Source organism: Apus apus, chromosome 19 (assembly GCF_020740795.1).
Source record: "Apus apus isolate bApuApu2 chromosome 19, bApuApu2.pri.cur, whole genome shotgun sequence".
Taxonomy (NCBI): Eukaryota; Metazoa; Chordata; class Aves; order Apodiformes; family Apodidae; genus Apus; species Apus apus.
Genome location: NC_067300.1, coordinates 9,281,967 through 9,301,640, shown reverse-complemented (window position 1 = coordinate 9,301,640; position 19,674 = coordinate 9,281,967).

Below are 19,674 nucleotides of genomic sequence, written 5' to 3'. Positions count from 1 at the left end.
GTTAAAAACCCTCGTGGAAATTACTTACCTCACATAAGGTTTGGGCTTGGAGAGGTAGGAAAAAATCCCAATCACATTGTGCTGAGGCACATTAATTACCTCAATGCCACTTGGGCTGGGCAGCCTGGAGCCCTAAAGCACAGCTCAGGCTGCAGGTGAAGTCCTGCACCGATCTTTAAAGTCCCTTCCAACCCAAACCATTCTATGAGCTTGTGGCCATTAAATAATCAAGAAGGAATTTCCAGATGGGTTGAGCTTTTAGTGGGGGACTTGCAGGGGACACGTCCATGCCCATGTGCACAGGGCAAGGAGATGGTTTCAACACGGAACAGCACCAAAGCTGCTCTTTGGCTGCAAAGGAGCAACTTGGAAATGCTGCTGCAGCAAGGGGAGATGCTTGGGCAAGGCAGGGTGGGGACAGGAGCAGTGTCTTGTGCCTTTGGAGGAGGAGGCTGGGGACAGACCACCCAGCAGGTTCCTCTCCAGCACCTCCTCCCTGGCTATGAACTCCTCCAACCTGGGGGCAGGAACAATAAGGGCAAAAGGACAGGAGAGCAGAAGTCAGTCTGGGGTGTCGGGTGACGGGTTACCTGAGCTCTGCCTAGAGGAAACTTCCTCATGAATAGCCCACAAGCCTCATCCCAGCTCTGACATGTGAAGCTGGTGAATTATGCAGGGCTGAGCAGATGGCATGGCTGCTGTAAGGTGAGCCGCAGCGCTGCACAGAAAGCAAAGCCCAGCAATTAACCTTTTCGAAGGTTTCCTCTTGTCTTGGGGATTAAACCTCCTCCAACCCCCCCGTGCACCACTCTTACCTGAGAGAAAACAATAATCCCCCAAATAAATAGGGGAAGTGCCACAGTGCTGCTCTCTCACACCAAGAGGAGTTTTCTGTCTCCCTCGCCCCCATGGCTGGGGACAGTGTGACTGATGGCAGGACCACAGCAGAGCTGCTCCTCAAACCATGTGGCATCAAGGCTCAGGGGCTTGTCACTGCCCTGAATCCATGCCATCCCCTTATTTTTCTTTGAGATGAATTTTTAGCTCCAGAGGATGCCTGGAATCTGTTTGGGATTCTGTTTTTATTTACATCCCCAAGCTCCAGCGTTTTATTCGTCCCGGAGCCTGTCCTCCTAGAGCCTGGGCCAGGCTTGATTTATGAGAGGGAAATACAAGGAGAATAAATCATTTTTTTAAATGAAGAGAGCAAATTGATCTTTTCCTCTTAGAGTGAAAAAGATCCCACTATTCCCAATAAAATGGTCTGTGGCCATGATTACTGGGTTAGAAGGAGGGTGGGCAAAAGGGGCCAGAGAACGAGCAGCTCTCCTCAGCACGGTGCCAGGGAGGGGTTTGGTTCATGAACATCATCTCCCCTGAGCCCAAACCTACAGCCCCCACACTGGAACAGGCAACACACTCAAACCTTGGAGCCTTCAGCCTCTGCTCAGAAAACAGACTTCATCCTTTGAAATGCAACTCCAGAGAGGGTTTGGGGTTGCTAGACACAGGAAAAGGGGAGGATGTTCCCTCTCTCCAGCTGGGCAGCAGCTTGGTGACCACAGAGTATGGCAGGGCAGGAAAACATGAACTGGGCCATGATTTACTATTTAAAGGAAAAAAAAAATGTATCCCATGCCAAGCATTCACCTTGGTGTATGGCACAAGCTATTATTTTAACTCTGATACTTAATCCTCCTTATAATTAAACTGATTAATTCTCACCAATGGAGACTATATTGCCTAATACTTTTAATTAACGAAGTGTTGGACATATCCTGGCAAAGCATTACTGGCATGCTTCCTCTGCAATACACTTAATTCTGTAATAAATTATTAGTACAAATGACTAAGATACATTGCACCATGAAAGAGACTGTCAAGAGAGAAGGACTTCAGACTCTTGGTCACCAGTTGGACCATCATGGAGCAGAAGAGATGCCAAATCCTTTCCTTGTTTTCTGTGGTTCTCTGCAGTCGGGACAGTGTCTGTCCCTGCTGGGGACATTGGTGCCTTTGCAAATGGCAATTCTGCTCCAGATGTCAAAAAAAGCCAAGACAGTTTCTCCATTGCTTTTCCAGGGATCCTGTCTAGAGAAACACCAGGATGACATTTCTTTAACTCAATGCAAAAGAGAACTGTTCCTAAAAACCTGAATACTTGGTACCACCAGGCCTGGAGGCTTTGTGTGTTTTCCAGGTGGCATCCTAACCCCTCTGAGTCCTGCACAGGGATTTTGCCTGCACCAGTTTTAAAGACCTGGACTGTTGCTGCTGAACACTGTTCTTTGTTCAGGATCTGCTTCAGGGAAGCAAAGCAAGGTACAAAAACAAGCCTGTGAAATCAGCACACCAAGGTCAGGGAAGGATGAAAGTCAGTTTTACACTTAGCATGGAGTTTAATGCAAAATAATCACTTAGGTCAGGAAGGTGCCTGTGGAAGTCTATGGAGAGGTAAGACCTGTGCTCAAGTACAGTGACACAGAGAGCTGCAGCACCTCCTGCTCTTCCCAGGGCACAGTGACTCAAGTCTGGGGCCAACAGGCAATGTAGGGAGATCCCAGGAAGGAAAAGAGTGGGGTAACCAGAGGAAGAAAGTCCTCAAAATGGAACCAGCCACCAGGGCAGCAGCACTCAGGGCATGCTGGACTTCAGGGCAGGGCGATACATCTCTGCCAGCAGTTGTCCCCAGGAAAGTTGGTTTAAAGCCTCTGGAGGAGTTTTCCCTGGGTGGGCATGCTGGAGCATCTGCCATGGCCATGTAGCCCACACACAGCAGAGCAGCCAGTGGTGCTGCACGTGCCTGGCTGCTGAGCTGGGAGCTCAGAGGTGACTGATGCTTTTATGAATGGTCATTAGGTCTAAGAAGGAAACTATGTCTTGTAAAGTAAGGATATGAAGCTTAATGGGAGGATTCTATGTTTCCCCAGGTTTCTTACAAATTAGTTAAGAGACAAATACCCTGGGGCCACAAGCAAAGCAAAATTCATTCCTACAACTTTTATTGGATCACAGTTGAAGAACCTCACGGTCAGAGGTCACCAGTGTTGCTTTAAGACACAATCATTGGGGTCAAACTAATTAGCATCAGGGATCATATCACAGGCTTTTCCTTTTCCTCTTTGTTTCTGAGTCCTCTCTGACCCCCAGTCAGAGCCTCCTTGTCAGCACTTGTCTCAGTTGTCTGGCTGACAGATCCCACCTTAGCTCAGACTCTCTGCTGAAGAAACCTCCAGGTTTCTTCCTCCTTAAGTTCAATTTGCAACCAGACAGGACACAGCCCATGGCAAGACTACAGCCCTCTCTCCAAAGGGTGTGAGCTGTGCCTGCAGTGCAGCACAACAGGAGGGGGAAGGGGTGTGGAGAGCTGGGAAGGAACTAAAGTCCCCCCAGATCCAGTTTCAGTGTGACATGTCTTTTCTCCATGGCATTCCTCATCCACACTTATATAAAAAAAATTACTTGTATGGACTTGATGTTAAAGGATCATGATGAACGTTTAGAATTCATGACATTAGGATCTCAGTTGCCTTTTGTTTTTTCTAGTTGTGCTCACTCCCTTGTGAGGACACCAGATGGGTGGGTGTCTGATGGGCTCTGCCATCTGATGGGGCTGATGCTGGTGACCCACCCAGGACAGCAGAGCCTCAGGGGCCAGCAAGGGGCTTCCATGGGCCTCGGGGAGGCGGCTGGAAGATGATAGGAATCTGCTCTCACTTTTCTGTTGTGCTTATGTTGTTAGTGTTTGTGCTAGAGGCTATCACATAGTGCTCCCATTCGCTGGAGAGACACATCCATAGCTAGAGATGGTAAGAGCCCCCCAGCAACTGCAGCTGAAGGGTTTTCAGCAACATTCAGCAAAGGTTGGATTCCTCACCTGTGTTTTCCCTGCAGAGGCCGTGGCCTTGCACACCAGCCCCGGGCTGGGAGCATCTCCCTCCTGTCCCTGGGCAACGTGGGCCAGCATCACTTCTCCTTTGCCTGGCAGATCTGAGCCCATTGTGCTTGGTCAGCACGTCACAATGATGAGTTTCAGGCAAAAGCTGAGCCTAGCCCCACTCTCATAAATTTGTTATGCATTACATCCAATTAATGTAAATTATTACAGTGACTAAATAATGGCTCTGCCATTGGATAAGGGAATAAACATAAGTCTGAAACTTTGCAAGGTCCAACTGAATTAACCCTTTCCCCTGACTCCACTGAACCTGGTGTCAGAGCTGGGTGCCAGCACTACATCCCTTTGACTGCAGGAGTGGAGTCACCCTGATCCAATGCTCTTGTCACCATCCACAAAGGTCTGGGCAACACCAGAGTGACCCCAGGAACTGCAGCTGCCAACCAACAGACACAGCACCTGTCCTTCCAGGCACAGGACACTCTTTTCTCTGTACCTCTTGCTGGGCTCCACTGCCTCAACAGGAATTCTTTGAGAGGAAGGCAAGATCCCAAACTGCTGCAGCTTCACTCAACAGCAAGGTCAGAAGAGTGACCAGATAGTTATTACATCAGGGAAGGATGTGGATGGAGAAGTGGAAGAAGAGAAATAGGCTGTGCTGGGGTACCTGCCCAGAGGGGCCAGCATTTCCTGACTGGGAAGGGCCACGCTGAGGAGCACAGGATTACATCCTTGATTTCACACTCTCCAAGGCACAGACCAGTCCGAGCTGGCCACCCACCTCCTGGGAAGCGGAATCAGAAGGGACTGATCCTGGCACCACTAATTCCCACACCTGCCTCCCTCCAGTGAGCAAAATGCCCTGCCCCTGAAGACATGGAGCTCAGGGTGGGTACAGAGCATTGCCTGGTGGGGCAAAGATGGAAATGGAGTCCTGTCTCAGAGGAAGGTTATGGGGGCTTTTGGGGGTCTGCAGCCAGGGTGTCCCCAGGGAGCTCATGCTCATCAGAAATGCCTCCAAGCACCCAAGCTGCTGAGATCTGAAGGGACCCTGGTGTGTTTTTCAAGGCAGAAGTGATCATCAGCATTTGCAGTAATTCCTGGGCTCAGATTAAATGGAATAAAGGCACAAGTGCAGAGCAATAAATAAATAGTCTGCTCCCTGCCTCAATGTGCTTCTCGTGGCTTCTTTCGCAAGCGTTCCTGCATGTTCCTCTTTGGTTTGCTTGTGCCCAGCTCCTCCTGGTACCCATTTTACCTTGGCAGAGCAGCCCACAAATCACAGTGACACACCAATCAAGAGACCTGGAAATTTTTACACCACTCTGCCTCTTGAAAGATGAGTCACCTTCTGCACCACATTCTTGGGCATCCAGATAAATCTGTCACAAACTTCTCCTCTCCTCAAGGTGCAAAATTCTTTCCCTTTTTGAGTAGAGCTCTGTTTCCTCTTTTTAAGCTCCTCTTTCTCACCTCAACACACATTCACAACCCTCAGCCATCTCAGTATATTTCTCCCTTTGTTCCTGTTTCACTGACAACTTCATCCTAATAGTCTCCTCAAAGGAATGATGAATGCATAAGCTGCATATTGATCACTGCAGTGATTGATTACTAGATCTCTTTGACAGATGAGCCTACTAAGGTAGTTGCCAATATGGAGGTATGGATGGCAGGGCTCCCTTGTACAACAGTCTAATGGTATCTGACCTGATAGGGCAGAAAGGCAACTCCCTCATTTCAGCAGGAAGAAAGGCCTCTTTATACTCTTTATAAAATAATTCATAGGAAACTTAAAACACTCAGACACAGAGAGATTGCAAATGGGGAAATATGATGGATTATGGGTTGAAAGGAGCCGACTTCTGGAAGCTAAATTGATCCCCAGGAAAATGTTTTTGTCTGCTGTGAAAAATGGGCAATATCTCAGCAGCTCCGGAGGGCTATAATCTGGAAAATAATTTGCTTTTGATTTCCTTTAGTTTCATGCAGCTTTTTTTTTTCTCTCTCTTTTTTTTTTTTTTTGAAGTTGGGTCCTTGCAGGCTTTGCTGCTCAGCCCAGAGAAGCAGTGATGAAACAGGCAAGGGATTAGCTGTGCCAACAAATAGGAGCTGATCCTTACTTAGGGTCATAAAGCCCTCACCCCACCCAGTGTCACTTATTCCGCAGGAGATGTTACATCCCCTCAGGAATCACTCTGCCAACCAAAAAAAGTCAAGCACATAATTGAATAGAAGTGTATTTGTGCAAAGTTAGAGACTCTCCAGCCACGATCCTGCAGAGCCCTGCAATCAGCTGGTGCATGTGTTACCCACACATGCTCATTTTCTGAATGGTTTTTGGTTGCCCGTGTACCTCTAACAATTAAGAAGATCGTAGAATGGTTTGAGGTGGAAGGGACCCTAAAGTTCACACAGTCCCAACCCCCCTGCACGGGCAGGGACACCTCCCACCAGCCCAGGTTGCTCCAAGCCCCATCCAACCTGCCCTTCAACACTGCCAGGGATGGGGCAGCCACAGCTTCCCTGGGCAACCTGGGCCAGGGTCTCACCACCCTCATGGTGAAGAATTTCCTCCTAATGTTTTATCTAAATCTCCCCTCTTCCAGTTTTAACCCATTACCCTTGTCCTCTCACTACATGCCCTTGTCAAAAGCCCCTCCCCAAAGCACAGGGTTTGCTCAGTGAGAAGACCTCTGTATGTGATCCCATGGAACGGGAGCAGCAGTGCTGAGGAGCCCTGCCAGGACCAGCCATGCAGGGAGGGCTGCAGGGCCCTGCTTCTCCTGTCAGGCAGCTCCACTGCAGAGCTCTGGCTTCTTCCCAGAGTCACAGATGTGCAAGGCAAAACAAAGAGCAAACTGCCTTTTTCTAACCCCTCCAACTCAACGTGCTCAACAAGTGGCAAGCAGTCATGGTGCACAGCTCCTCAGGGAGGCAGCTAGTGCAGCACCCCTGTGTGTGGGCAGGAAAATGGAGGCATGGAAAAATAATGCCTAATGTCAGGTCTCAAGAGCTTGAGTGGGACCAACTCTGGGGTCCCAGCATCAGCTGAAGTCACAGCTGGGGTCAGAACTGAGTTTTTTATTTACTGCTTCTGCACTCTAGTCCCAGGGGTGTCCTGCCTTCCTGGCTTAGGGGCTGGTAAGAGAGAGAACATAGGATAGCTCAGTAAAAACACATTTAGAAGCTTTCCTTCAGATAAGGAGTTTCTTTTGCTCTATTTTTTAAATCAGCTTCCTGCTACTACTGCTAATAACGAGAAATGTTGTTCTGGCAACACCTGGAAGAGTTTTCTCTGACTTCCAAGTGCCAAGAATAAAATTTATAGAGAAAGACTTACAGCCTTCCAGTGCCTGGAAATTCCTTGGCAGTAGGCTTTTGCTCCAGAGAAATATTGAATCAATGGTGTGCTAACAGCTCAGGAGGCTGTTTCAATAACATGCATACCTGGAGTCCAGACAATAACTCAGCAGGATGCAGCTACCAGAAAACAACAACAAATTCATTAGATTTCCATAGACCAGACATTTGGTGAGTAATAATCAGTAAGTAGAAATGAACCCTGGCTGGAGAGACCGCTGAGCCAAATGGAGATCTTTTATTCATGGCTTCAGCTACTGCATTCAGGGAGCAGGATGTTTGTGGAGGGCTTCAACCCTCTGAAGACACATCTGCATGTTTGGCTTCGCACATACTCCTGCAGAGCTGGTTTTTTATTGTTATCAGGACTTATGTTCACAGAGGTGTTTTGGTATAAGCCAGTAGAGAAGGCCACTAGCAAAAGACTGTCAGGTTTAAATTTAATGCATCTTATTATTTGCACATTCATACTTGGAGGTGGAGCTGAAGAGGCCCTTTGCCTAGCAGTAAACACAGACCAGAGGTCAAACCTTCCTCAGGTTACATGTTCCTGCTGCTGGCTGGTACTCTTAAAAGTACCAGCCAGAGCTGACCTAGTGCTCTATAAAGCACTTTGAGCATAAGAGCTCTCAGAACAGCAGACCCACAAATCACCAGGTCTAAGTGCTACATTTTTAAGGCTACTTCCATGGTATTGATACAGCCAAACTGCTGCTTCATTGGGGAGTTCTAAGTATATTTTTCTCCCTCTAGAATAAAGAGCATTTTCATTTCTTTTTAATCATAGATACCTGACAAAAGTTGATTTACTTTTTATTGTTAAAGCTTCTATTAACTAAATATAAAAGATAAATAATTGCACACCAAGGGAATTGATTCCAGCCACAGTTGTGGCTGTCCTGCCCCACACAGTCTTACATTTTGCCCAACACCTTTATAGAAGGGGAGGGGCACAAGTGATGATCTAAATTATACTTGGCTAAATTCAGAGCAGCTCAACTTCTTCACCTAAGTGTAAAATTAGCTCAGGAAGTAGCCCTACAGCATTGGAATTGTGTTTCTCACACTCATTTGCTAGGCCATTTCCAAGGAGCCGGACTTCACCAGCTGCTGGCTGATTTTATCTGCTCAGGTATTAAAGGCTCCTATTCTTGACAGATTTTAAGGAGCCTTTTTCTGAATACAAGCTTTTATTAAGTAGCAATTCTTCCTTTAGAGCAAACTTGACCTCAGCCTACTCAGATCCCTACAGCTCAGAGCTTCTACAGGGTATTCTGTAAACTAACATAACTTATACCTGCCAGCAATATCTAGGATACCCATTTGTGCTCCTTTAAAATAAATATCATATAAAAATAGATAAATACCATTCCTGAAATCCTTCTAAGATTGTACCTTTCAGTAGAACTAGCCCTTGCAGCTTCACTAAGACAGATAATATTTGGTTTATTCAGTATCTGCTCAGAAAGGAAAGGCAGCCCTTGCCTGCCAGGCTCAAAGGGCTTTTCCCAGTAAAAGCCTGGCTGGGAAGTGGTGAGGAGGACTCACCTGGAGGCACCTACACAGTTGGGGGCTGAGAGCCCCAAGTCTCTGCCCAGCAGGCAGCAGGAAGGAAGAGGTTTACTGACCAGGCCTAGTAAACTACTTTCTACAGAAATAATCAGGACTTTAGGTAGCTAGGAAATGACTTTGTGTCTGAATATTGTTGTGCCTGCTCCGATCTGTATTACTGGCTGAAACCAGCTAGGACGTGCTATATATAATTAGCTGATTGCTTTTAGTAAAGTCTAAATGCCTGCTGCAAGCTGTCTGGAGAAGGACATCTGCATTAGAAGTGGCCTTCAGCAGCAGAGACCATTCATAGCTTGTGATATGAGTCAGAAAAACTTTTAATTACATAGTCCTTATTCTGACTGCATCTAGTGACTGATCTGGGCTTCCTCTCCCAAGGGAAGTGGTGGATTCCCCCACACTGGACACTTTTAAGTCTCAGCTGGACAGGCTGCTGAGCCATCTCATATCAGCTAGAGTACTACATAAAAAGGTTGGACCAGATGATCCTTGAGGTCCTTTCCAAGGTGGAAATGAGAAGTGAGCGAGTGTACACGTGCCTGTGTGTTTGTGTTGGTTTCATGTTAATAGCTTATTTTTATAATTGTATAAGAAATGCAAATTTCCAAAATCAATAAAAATCCCTGTATTAACCCAAAACTTCTGTAGATTTCACACCCATCCCTGCCTCTTGCTTTGATCCAAGCTGAGAACAGGCAGGCAGGATTACCTTAAATGAGGATATTAAAGATAAGGCTGTGCCTATCAGACGAACTTACATTAAGGTGCTCCAAGAACATATATATGTACCTGGGGGGTGTTGGGGAGGGTCCAAAATGGTGAATTCCATTTCAGAGAGACATTTTCATATCTGTGTGGGGAAGCATTCAGCAGTGTCAGGCAGTGATCTATGTCTATTGCCGCCGGCAGCGTCGGCTCAGTCCAGGCACAAGTGCTCAGTGAACTTCCACACTCCTGCACGTGGAACTATTTTTCATGGAATTGATGAATTCTGCAGTGACGTTCAGAGCAGTAGGACACATTATTGCTGCAATATATGACTATCAGTAACACCTACAAGCCTTTAATATTCTGCAGCTGAGCTGTGGAAACAGAAGAAAGTTGCCTGGAAATGCCTAATTCACAGCTTAACTGGGTTGTCTGTCAAAATAACTCTCGGATGTGAAGCTTCAAGTAGGGAGCCTAAAAATCAGAAAAAAATGAGAGGAACTTCTTGATGAATGTTAAAAGCATTTTAGAGAAGCAGAAAGCTAACAGAATGCTCTTCTGTTTTCAACCTCATCACAAAGTTTCAATTAGCTCTCTCTGTACAGCTATCTAGTCACAGGCTTTCCTGCAGTCTTAGCAACTTCAGTACCTGAACAGTAAATATAGTTGCTTTGAGCAACAGGGCTTTGTGGGCAGGACATGGCAGAATGGATCCTGCCCTTCCTTTTCCCACTTTGGGAAATGTTTCTTGCTTATTTCTATTTCACAGCTCATTCGTTTTGATGGGAGTGCTGGTTAACTGTGCTGCACGTCAGAATCTGCAGCTGCGCTCCCTGTTTCTATCCTTATCTCTATGGATAACAATTCTGTGACAAAACTGCTCTCCATCAGGGCACCCAGTCACTCATGGGTGCAGGTGCAGGCCCCCAAATCCACCCCTCTGACCAAGCACACAGGTTGGTTGGTGGCAGGAGAATCGCAGCCTTTGGGCAGGAGTGGAGAGCACGAAAGGATTGCAAAGGAGAAAACACACCAAAAAAGGAGCCCTTTGTGTTATGAGGAGGGATTGTCCAACTCCTGCCTCGCTCCACCTGCCAGCCTGCTGCAGGAGCAAGGAGTTCCACAGCCTGGGAGCCCATCAGGCTTCACCTGCCTCTTCCTACAGGTCTGCAGGGCACAGGGCACCGCGCTGTCCTCGTGCCAGCCGCGAGGAATCGCTGCGGGAGCAGCAGGACAAAGCAAGTGGTCAGTGGCCCAAGGGAGCTCCCCCTCCCCAGAAAGGCAGCCATCCCATGGGACACGTCCTCGTTTGCATTCCTGTCATTTGGATTGCCTGATAGTTCATTGCATGAAACATTGTCCAAGGGTCTGGCAGGAAGTCGAGCCCAACTGCAGACTCTCATAGGAGGCACTTGATTATATTAGACAGATAATTATTGATCCAGCTATAGTTTATCCTTGCTGCCTAATTTCAATAAACAGCAGCTTGGGGGAATTAGCAAGGGATTCTGATCCCCCTCCCCCTGCTTCTTCAGGATTTGTCAGAAACAAGATGATTTATGTGTATTCCAGTAAGATTCTCGTTTGTTGGCAGGCTGCAGGGATTGTTTGGGCTTGGAAGTGCTCAGCTTTTATATTTAAATGCTTCCATGCGAGTGTTCATGGGTCTCACTGCCTTGCATTGTAATATCTGAATAATAACTGTGACTTATGCAAACCAGTTTTCAGCTGTTCACTGTGATCAATTTTTCATTTTAAGCAACTTCCTGCCATCCCAGGGGAAAAAAAAAATGTATCTGATAGGCAAGAAGAGTAAGATCCAAGGCAGGCAGTAATACTCTTCCCTTTTTAAATAATGCACAACTCATTTCTGGAGCACTTTCAAATGTGTTGCTTTCTATTAAGCTCAGATAATATTCTGAAGGTGTTCCCCCCTCCTTCCAAGGGAGGCTTTTGGAATAACAGAGCACAAGAACACAGCCTGGAACAGCACAGACCAAGACCTGGCTGAAGAAATGTCCATGAAGTCCAGACAGGACTGCAAACACTGTCTTTGAATGTCACTCACTTGATAAAATACCTTCAGTTCCTTCAGGGAGCACTTCAGTGTCTTTTCTCTTTTTTAAACTAAAAACTTCCACTTGGGAAGTGAAAAAAAAAGAATTCTTACTTCTAATAGTTAGATCTCTTTACCAATGCTGGTAAACAAGTTAAAAAGACTTATATATTGGTTTTATTTCCAGTTCCTGCCTCATTTGGAAGCCCAAGTTGCTGGAAGTCTGCTAGGGATGCAGTTCCCTCCTCCTAGCACAGATTGGAAGTTGGTGGTGTAATAAACACCTCATTAAGCAGCCTGGTGCATTATGGCACGATTTACAGATGAGGGTTTGGAAATACTCTGCTCACTTCCAGGCCTGGGCTTCCCTGTGGGAACCAGGTGACTGCTTGTGGTTTTCCCAAGGCCAGTTAGATGGACCCTCTGGTATTTCACCCAGGCCCAAGAGTCACAGTAGCCAAAAATCTTTCCTTAGCTGCCAGATAAAAGATCACCTAGAAAATTACTTTTATGTGCATCCATGAGAAATCCCTGCATCCGCAATATCCGTGCACCACCAGCCTAAGAGGTTTCATGAAGCTCTCTGCTGTTAGGAAGAGCCTGAGCTTCTTGCAGGCATCAACAAGGAGGCCTTTTGACCACAAAAATACAAGATAGATTCAACACAACATACAATATTTCATACTGTCACTTCATTAGTTACTTTCAAGAAAGGCTTCAGGACAATCGTTTTATTGTATTAACCTTTAAAAACTGAAGAACAGACCAAACCCAACCCTCTTCCCATCTTAATTTCAAGGGTTCCTTGAAGGTCTGAGTCGTAGCCCTTACAAGTTTTGTCTAAAAAAAGGTGAAAGAAGGATCTGCTGTAGCCAAGAATCCCAAAATAAGCTGTAATAATAACAATAAACACAGCCTGCCTCTTTCCTCTGACATCCCACAAAAGGAATGAAGCCTTTTTCCAGAAGCTGTTGCAGTGACCAAGCAAGAGAACAACCTTCTCACATCCCCTGGCCTCATTTTAAAGACTTTGGTGGTGAACATCACCACAGCCCGTGGGAAGTGAGCCCAGCAGCAAATCACTAGCCCAGCACTGCCAGAGAAAACCTAACAGGCTCGGTCAAGAACTACTGGAGTGAGATGGTTTTCACAAAATATTGAGGCTCTGTTAGAAAAGATGCTCTGTTGTTTTTCACTCTCACAGTACAAGGGTCTAGGAGCTCCTTTGCTGAATATTTAGTGAACAGCATCTGCAGCATCTTAATTACAGTAGCTGTTCTCATCTTAATCTCTTGCTTCAGAATAAGGTTAAGTGTAATCTGTCCTAGATTCTTATACAGATGGTTCATTTCTTAAATACTTGAGAAGAGTTTAGTCGATCTTTAATTCCTTAATCTGGGAACCAAGACCAACCAACCTGATTCTGAGTGATATTTTACCAAATTTTACAAGAAAAATGTAACACACATCCCCCCCAATAAGGGCCGATTTAAATTTTCTTTTCATTCCTGTTCCTAAACAGCTCAATAATATATTCAACAGCTGGGGTGGGTTTTTTTAATCTGTAGCCAGATTGCTGGCATCACCAAAAAATACAAATTGTGATCAGACACACATTTCCTTTCTGCAAGAAAACTGCACTTTCGCAATTATGATTCTGGCAAGGAACAAACTAAGACACATAAGGGCAGTTTTCAATTAGGTTAATATTGAAGCACAGCATGGTCACAGCTGGGGAAATTGCTGATATAAAATTTAAAGAAAAATTTGGTTTTGTAATTGCTTATCTGAGTCTTGAACCAAACTTGTTGACCTTCACAGAGCTATAAACAAAAAAGGGTGGATTTTTCACTTGAACTAAGGGAATAAAACCAACAAGGATTTTAACTACACTTTTTCCTGTCTGGTTCAATTTTCCTTTACCAGATGAGTTTTTCTCTCTCTTATATTCAGAATTATACCAAGAGAACCCAGCACAGTTACACTAGCTGCTCTACACTCCTAGTGAGAAGTGATGCCCCAAAAGCAGCCACAGGAAGTTTCAATCTGTTTCAAATGTTGTTTCAAAGGAGAAGTCACAGCCCCACAGTCCTGTGGCAGAGTCAGGCCAGGGCCTCACATCTCTGGAGCCTCAGCCTGTTGTCCAACACACAGACACTCTTTTCAGAGGAAATAACTGTGTCTTCACTTCTTTAAGCTAATAATCACTTCACCATTTTAATTCCCCAGCTCTTGGCTTGTGTTTATGATTTCAAGCTTTGCAATCAGTAAGACCCTAAAGAAAGCTCAAGAAATGAGCTTCCCAAGAGAGTCACTTCTCTTTGTGAACTCTTCCAGAAGAGGCTCTATGTCAACCCTCAGCAAGCCTCCAGGGAGGGCATTTTGATGCTCTTTCTAGCAAACTTGGTAGCTCCACTCAAGAATAACTGAGAAGTGGTTCAGGCGTGGCCAGCCCTCTCACTCATCAGAGGGAGGTTACTGCAGTCTTCTCAAGCAAAACTTGTGACAGAGGTTAACATACAAGCACAGAATAGTTTTGGTTGGAAAAGACCTTTAAGATGATCGGGTCCAGCCGTTAACCCAGCTCTGCCAAGTCCAGCACTAACCCATGTCCCTCAGCACCACATCTGCACGTCTGCGCAATACCAGCAGGGATGGTGACCCAACACCGCCCTGGGCAGTCTGTTCCACTGCTTCATGACCCTTTCGGTGAATAAATTGTTCCTAATAGCCAACCTAAACCTCCCCTGGCACAACCTGAGGACATTTCCTCTATCGCTGATGAGCTGGTCTGATCGGACAGAAACGATTCCAAGATAAAGAGAGCCTAGAAGGGTCTCCTCAGGGCCCCTGGCTTGACTCCAGTGGCTCAATGTCCCCAGAAGCCTCAAAGCCACATGTATTAACACATTGATCTCTGAGTTAACAGTAATCTTTATTTATCTCTCCTCAATAAATCAGCCCGAGATCTCCTCACAGCCTGGCAGGGCCCCTCTGCACCAGGCTTCCCCGGGCAGGCTCTTTGTCACGGCCCCTTCCCCCCTCTCCCCTTCCCTCTCAACTTCCCCAACTTCCTAATGGGCCACTTGGCAAGCAGCAATTTTTCTCCAAGATCATAAATTTCAGCTGTTGCCCTGATCCAGCAGATGTTGGTCTTCCAGCTTCTCCTCGATCGGTCCCCGGTGACAGGAGCCCGATCGATTTTTCCGCCTCGGACTGTGCGGACGGATGAACACGGTGATAAATGGCCGAGGATTGATTTGCACTTAACCGACGATTTGGTGAACCTGCTCTAAAACCCCGCGGTCCGGCCCCGGCGCGGGCGGGGCGCTCAGGCCAGGCGGGGCCCGGGGCGGCCGGCAGGGGGCGGCACAGCCTGCGGGACCGCGGGAGCGGGGGGAGCCGGGGGGGGAACCGGGGGGGCTCCATGGGGGGGAGCCTGGGGGGCTCCATGGGGGGAGCCTGGGGGGGGCTCCATGGGGGGAACCTGGGGGGGGGCTGCATGGGGGGAACCTGGGGGGGGCTGCATGGGGGGAGCCTGGGGGGGGGAGCCTGGGGGGCCCCATGGGGGGAACCCCGAGGGGCTCCATGGGGGGAACCCCGAGGGGCTCCATGGGGGGAGCCTGGGGAGGAACCTGGGGGGCTGCATGGGGGGAGCCTGGGGGTGAGCCTCGGGGGAGCCTGGGGGGCTCCATGAGGGGAACCTGAAGGAGAACCTGGGGGGCTCCATGGAGGGAGCCTGGGGGGGGGGGCTGCATGGGGAGAGCCTGCGGGGGGAGCATGGGGGGCTCCATGAGGGGCTCCCTAGGGGGAGCCTGGGGGGCTGCATAGCAGGCTGCCTGGGGGGCTCTCTGAGGGGCTCCATGGGGGGCTGCCTGGGGGGATTCCTGGGGGTCTCCATGAGGAGCTGCCTGGGGGGAGCCTGGGGGGCTCCATGGGGCAGCTGCCTGGGGGACCCCATGAGGGGCTCCATAGGGGGCTGCCCCGAGGGCCCTGCCCGGCCCCACCACATGCTGCCCTTGCCCTTCGACTCCTGCCCCAGCTCCAGCCCTCCCCCGGCCCATCAGCATCCTCAGGAGGGATGGCGCTGAGGGGCTTCCCGAGGGGCTCTGGCGGGAGCTGAGGGGACAGAGGGAAGCTGGGGACAGGCCTTCAGCAGGCATGGTGACAGCAGGAGCCACACCGCGCTCCCAACCCTGCACTGGGGAGGGAGAGAAAGCCCCCAGACCTCCATTTCCACCTGCCCCATTAGTCCCCAGCTCCCCTGATCCCCACCTGCCTCCTGTCCCCTCAGCCCTCCCGAGCCCCACGGTGTGTGCTGCCTTCATCGCTGCTGGATGGTCCTACCCCCCCAGAGCCGCTGATGGGAGTTCCCCTTTTCCAGCTGCTCGAGGAGTGATTCCAAACTCATTACCTCTAGCTTACCTGCAGCCTTATGTTTATCTTAAATGTAACATAAACTGCCCCCAGGATCAGTCACCTGTGACTACAGGGCTTTATGGACAAAGCAGGGAATCGGGTTGCTGGCAGTAGTGAAAGTAAAGGCCGAGAAGGAAGTTAATTAACAAAAACTGTAACCACGATTTGCCTTTTCTGTCCTCTTTTGTTCTTTTCTTCTTTTGTGCCAAATCCCAGAGCTTTTGCCTAAGTAACAGCCCCGCTACATAGTCTGCATTGAGATCATAAAAGCTCTGTGTGATTCACGACAGCAGAGCAACATTATCCTCCAGTATTTATTATTTATCAGCAAGTACTTTTAGAGTTGACAAGAGAAGCAGTATGAACTCAACCTGTTGAAAAACTAGATTCAGTCCCATCTTGTGTGTAAAAAGTTCCTGAAAGACCATGGGACAGCTGCCTGCTGCATGCCTACCTTGCAAGCCTGGGCTGCTCTCCAGCTCTGGGACAGAACTGTTGTCACCGCTTTCCCCTTTGCTGGATGTCTTGGCTTTGAAACTGTTCTGAGAATGAGCCCCTGGCCACCTCCTGCATCATTTTGAAGCCGTGAAGGGACACTTCACTAGCACAAGAACTGTAGAGCAAGGAGAGCTGAAAGCTCCCCAGATTTGTGTGTTCCTCTGGTACGAAGCAATAAGCTTCGTTTTTCCAAATTGCAAGACTTGCCTTCAGCTCTGCTTCAACCAAGGAGGCCCTGTATTACCAAAAAATTAGGCCAACCATCCCTCTAAGGCAGCCTTCTGGGCTATTTTGTTACACTGGTTTTACAATGGAATGGAGAGAGAGTCAATTAATTATGTGGGATAAAGAAAGGTTCTTTTTAATGTCACCTGTACCTTTGTGGCATGTCTGTTTCGATTACAGCGAAGCAAAAACAGTAGATGACAAGCCAAGTCAGAATGCACCATCAGTGTATTTAATTGGAAGTGAAAAGACAAGTTGACTAGTTAATTAAGAAATGTATGAAAGAAGGCTAAAATTACACAGAAAGAAAACAACCTAAAATTCCTCTAACCCCAGAATGACCTCCTGCCTGCAACCTGCTTTTGTGTTCAGTGTAGGCAAATCTCCCTGTTCTGTATGTGGAGAAACAGGAACGTAGCTGATAGTGCCAGCAAGTGAAGTAACTCTGTCCATTTATTATGCCAATGACTTAACTCCTCAGCAGAGGGTTTAAATAATCATATGTTCAATAATTTTATTTCCTTATGCAAGAATCAGTGGGTTATATAAAAGGATTGTGCTGCTGATACCACTAGAATGAAGTAGAATCTTCTGACAGTATCAGCAGGGTAAAAGTTGAGGAGTGCTGAGCATTAGGGTTTAATTATTGGACATACAAATCATTTATTAGACATTGATTTGTTTTTTAAGAATGTTTTGGTCGTGTGAAGCTAGCTGGTCATTAACCTATGATTAGATAGATTTACCTCCCTTAGCAAAGCAGGGGAATCTCTGAAGGCTTACATTTCACTGGTAATCCTAAAAACAACCCAAAAGCTCATATGGCCTTGCTGGAAACTAAAAAATGTTCGTTTGGAAAGTCATAAAATAATTGTCAGCATTCTCACTGTCCAGAAGAACCAGGAGTAAAGACTCCGGATTCATGAGGTTTAGGATCGTGCCTGTGATTTTATCAGATTCCTAAACTGTATCTGAAAGAGCAGACAGCTAATTGGATATTAGGTGTTTATTAATTCCTCAGAAAAACAGTATTGGTAAAAAACAGCTCAATCATAGGAGCAGCAGGAGCTGCTGGTTTGACAGAGCTTTGCATTATACACCACAACATCATGTTCCAAATTCTACAGCCACCCTGAGCCCAGCAGCTACTGATACCCAACATTTCTGTGGAAAATGCGATTTATCAAACACGTGATAAAGTGTGAGCTCAGAAAGACAAGACATAGTAAATATCAAGCAGGATTCTGTTCATTCCAAATGGAATGTTTTTCCCACTAGGCAGTTACTACTGGCAGCTATTCCAGCTACAGTTCAGTGGAATAAAGTTCACTGTTCCCTTAGAGAAAATTTTGTTTTTCTGGATGGGAATATCTGGGGGAAATTGGAGTGAGCGGAGTGCCTTGCTGTTCACTTTCTGAAGCTGGAAGTCTGGAGTAGCAGTCTCTGAATTTGTACATTCACAGACTGGTTTGGGTTGGAAGGGACCTTAAAGCTCATCCAGTCCCACCCCCTGCATGGGCAGGGACACCTCCCAGCAGCCCAGGTTGCTCCCAGCCCCATCCAACCTGCCCTTCAACACTGCCAGGGATGGGGCAGCCACAGCTTCCCTGGGCAACCTGGGCCAGGGTCTCACTACCCTCACAGGGAAGAATTTCCTCCAAATGTCTGACCTAAATCTCCCCTCCTCCAGTCTTAACACATCACCCCTTTCCATAACAGCTTTCAAGCAACGATTTCAAATTTCCTACTAGTCACAGAAGAATTAAACTTCCACCAGGCAGGTACAGAAATATCATCCATCATTTTAGAAGAAGGAGGTTTTGAGGCAGTGCACAACTAGGAAGCAGAACCCACACTTTCCAGCTCCCTGTCCTTCTGCTTAATTCCTAAAATCACCTTTCTGGAGAGCAGGTTCAAAGCTGGCATCGTGGGTAAAATCCCAGGCTCACTGAAAACAAGGGCCAGGCACCTGCAGGCTCCTGGGGGGTCAGGTTTTCACCCAAAGGCTTGAAAACTTGTCAGCTGATAAGTTATTCTATTTACAGCACTTTGACAATGGAGCTTTTAATAAAGAGACTTTCCTCTAAAAACAAACAAGGAGGAAAGGAAATGAACCACTTCATAATCAGACAAGTCAGTGCAGAGAATGAGACTGGCTGGCTTGAATTTCTCACTCGGATGCTGTTCAATGCCACTGGTATTTCTGAGCACGATGGTGCAGCCAAGTCTGGAAATGGAGGGATTTGAAAAACAACAGGAAGACATTCCACATTCTCTACCTGTCCTGTGAAATGTTACAAGAGACCCTGGGATAATTATTACAGGGCTGTACCGATTGCAATCTGGGTCTGCACCAGGTGACAAAGGGTTAAGCCCGAGTTATTTTGAACAATAGATTTCACTTTATTTTCCTGTGTTTCCTACTTTGCAGACTTACATTCTGAGGCTTTACTACTTAATCCCCACTGTAGTAATAAAATTTTTTAATCCTGTGTTTAAAATATGAGATTTACTTGTCAAAATCTGGATCTACAGCAGGAATTATAATGGCTGTTCAGCAAAAGCAATTCCCCTCCAGTTCAGGCTGGTGCTTGGGAGAGTTTGTCAGGTGCTTTGTGCTGGAGGGGTGCAGATTGCAGAGGTCAGAGCAGCTTTCTCCTGGCACTGGGGACACAAGTTCACAGGCATTTCATAGGTACCAGCTCAGGTTTCCCATTTTCTCTTTTTTTTTTTTTCATCCATCCATTCTTCTGTGGTGTTAACAGCAACATCAGCTCCCTCTGCCAGCACCTGCCAGGCAATTAGTGCCTGGCAACTAATAGGGAAAAAAATCTTTGGCCAGCACTGAAACACAGAGCAGGTTTGTCCTGTCAGCAGCTCCCAGCCACAGCTGGGCAGCACTTAGCTAAGGCCTTTTGCACAAGCCTTGGGTCAG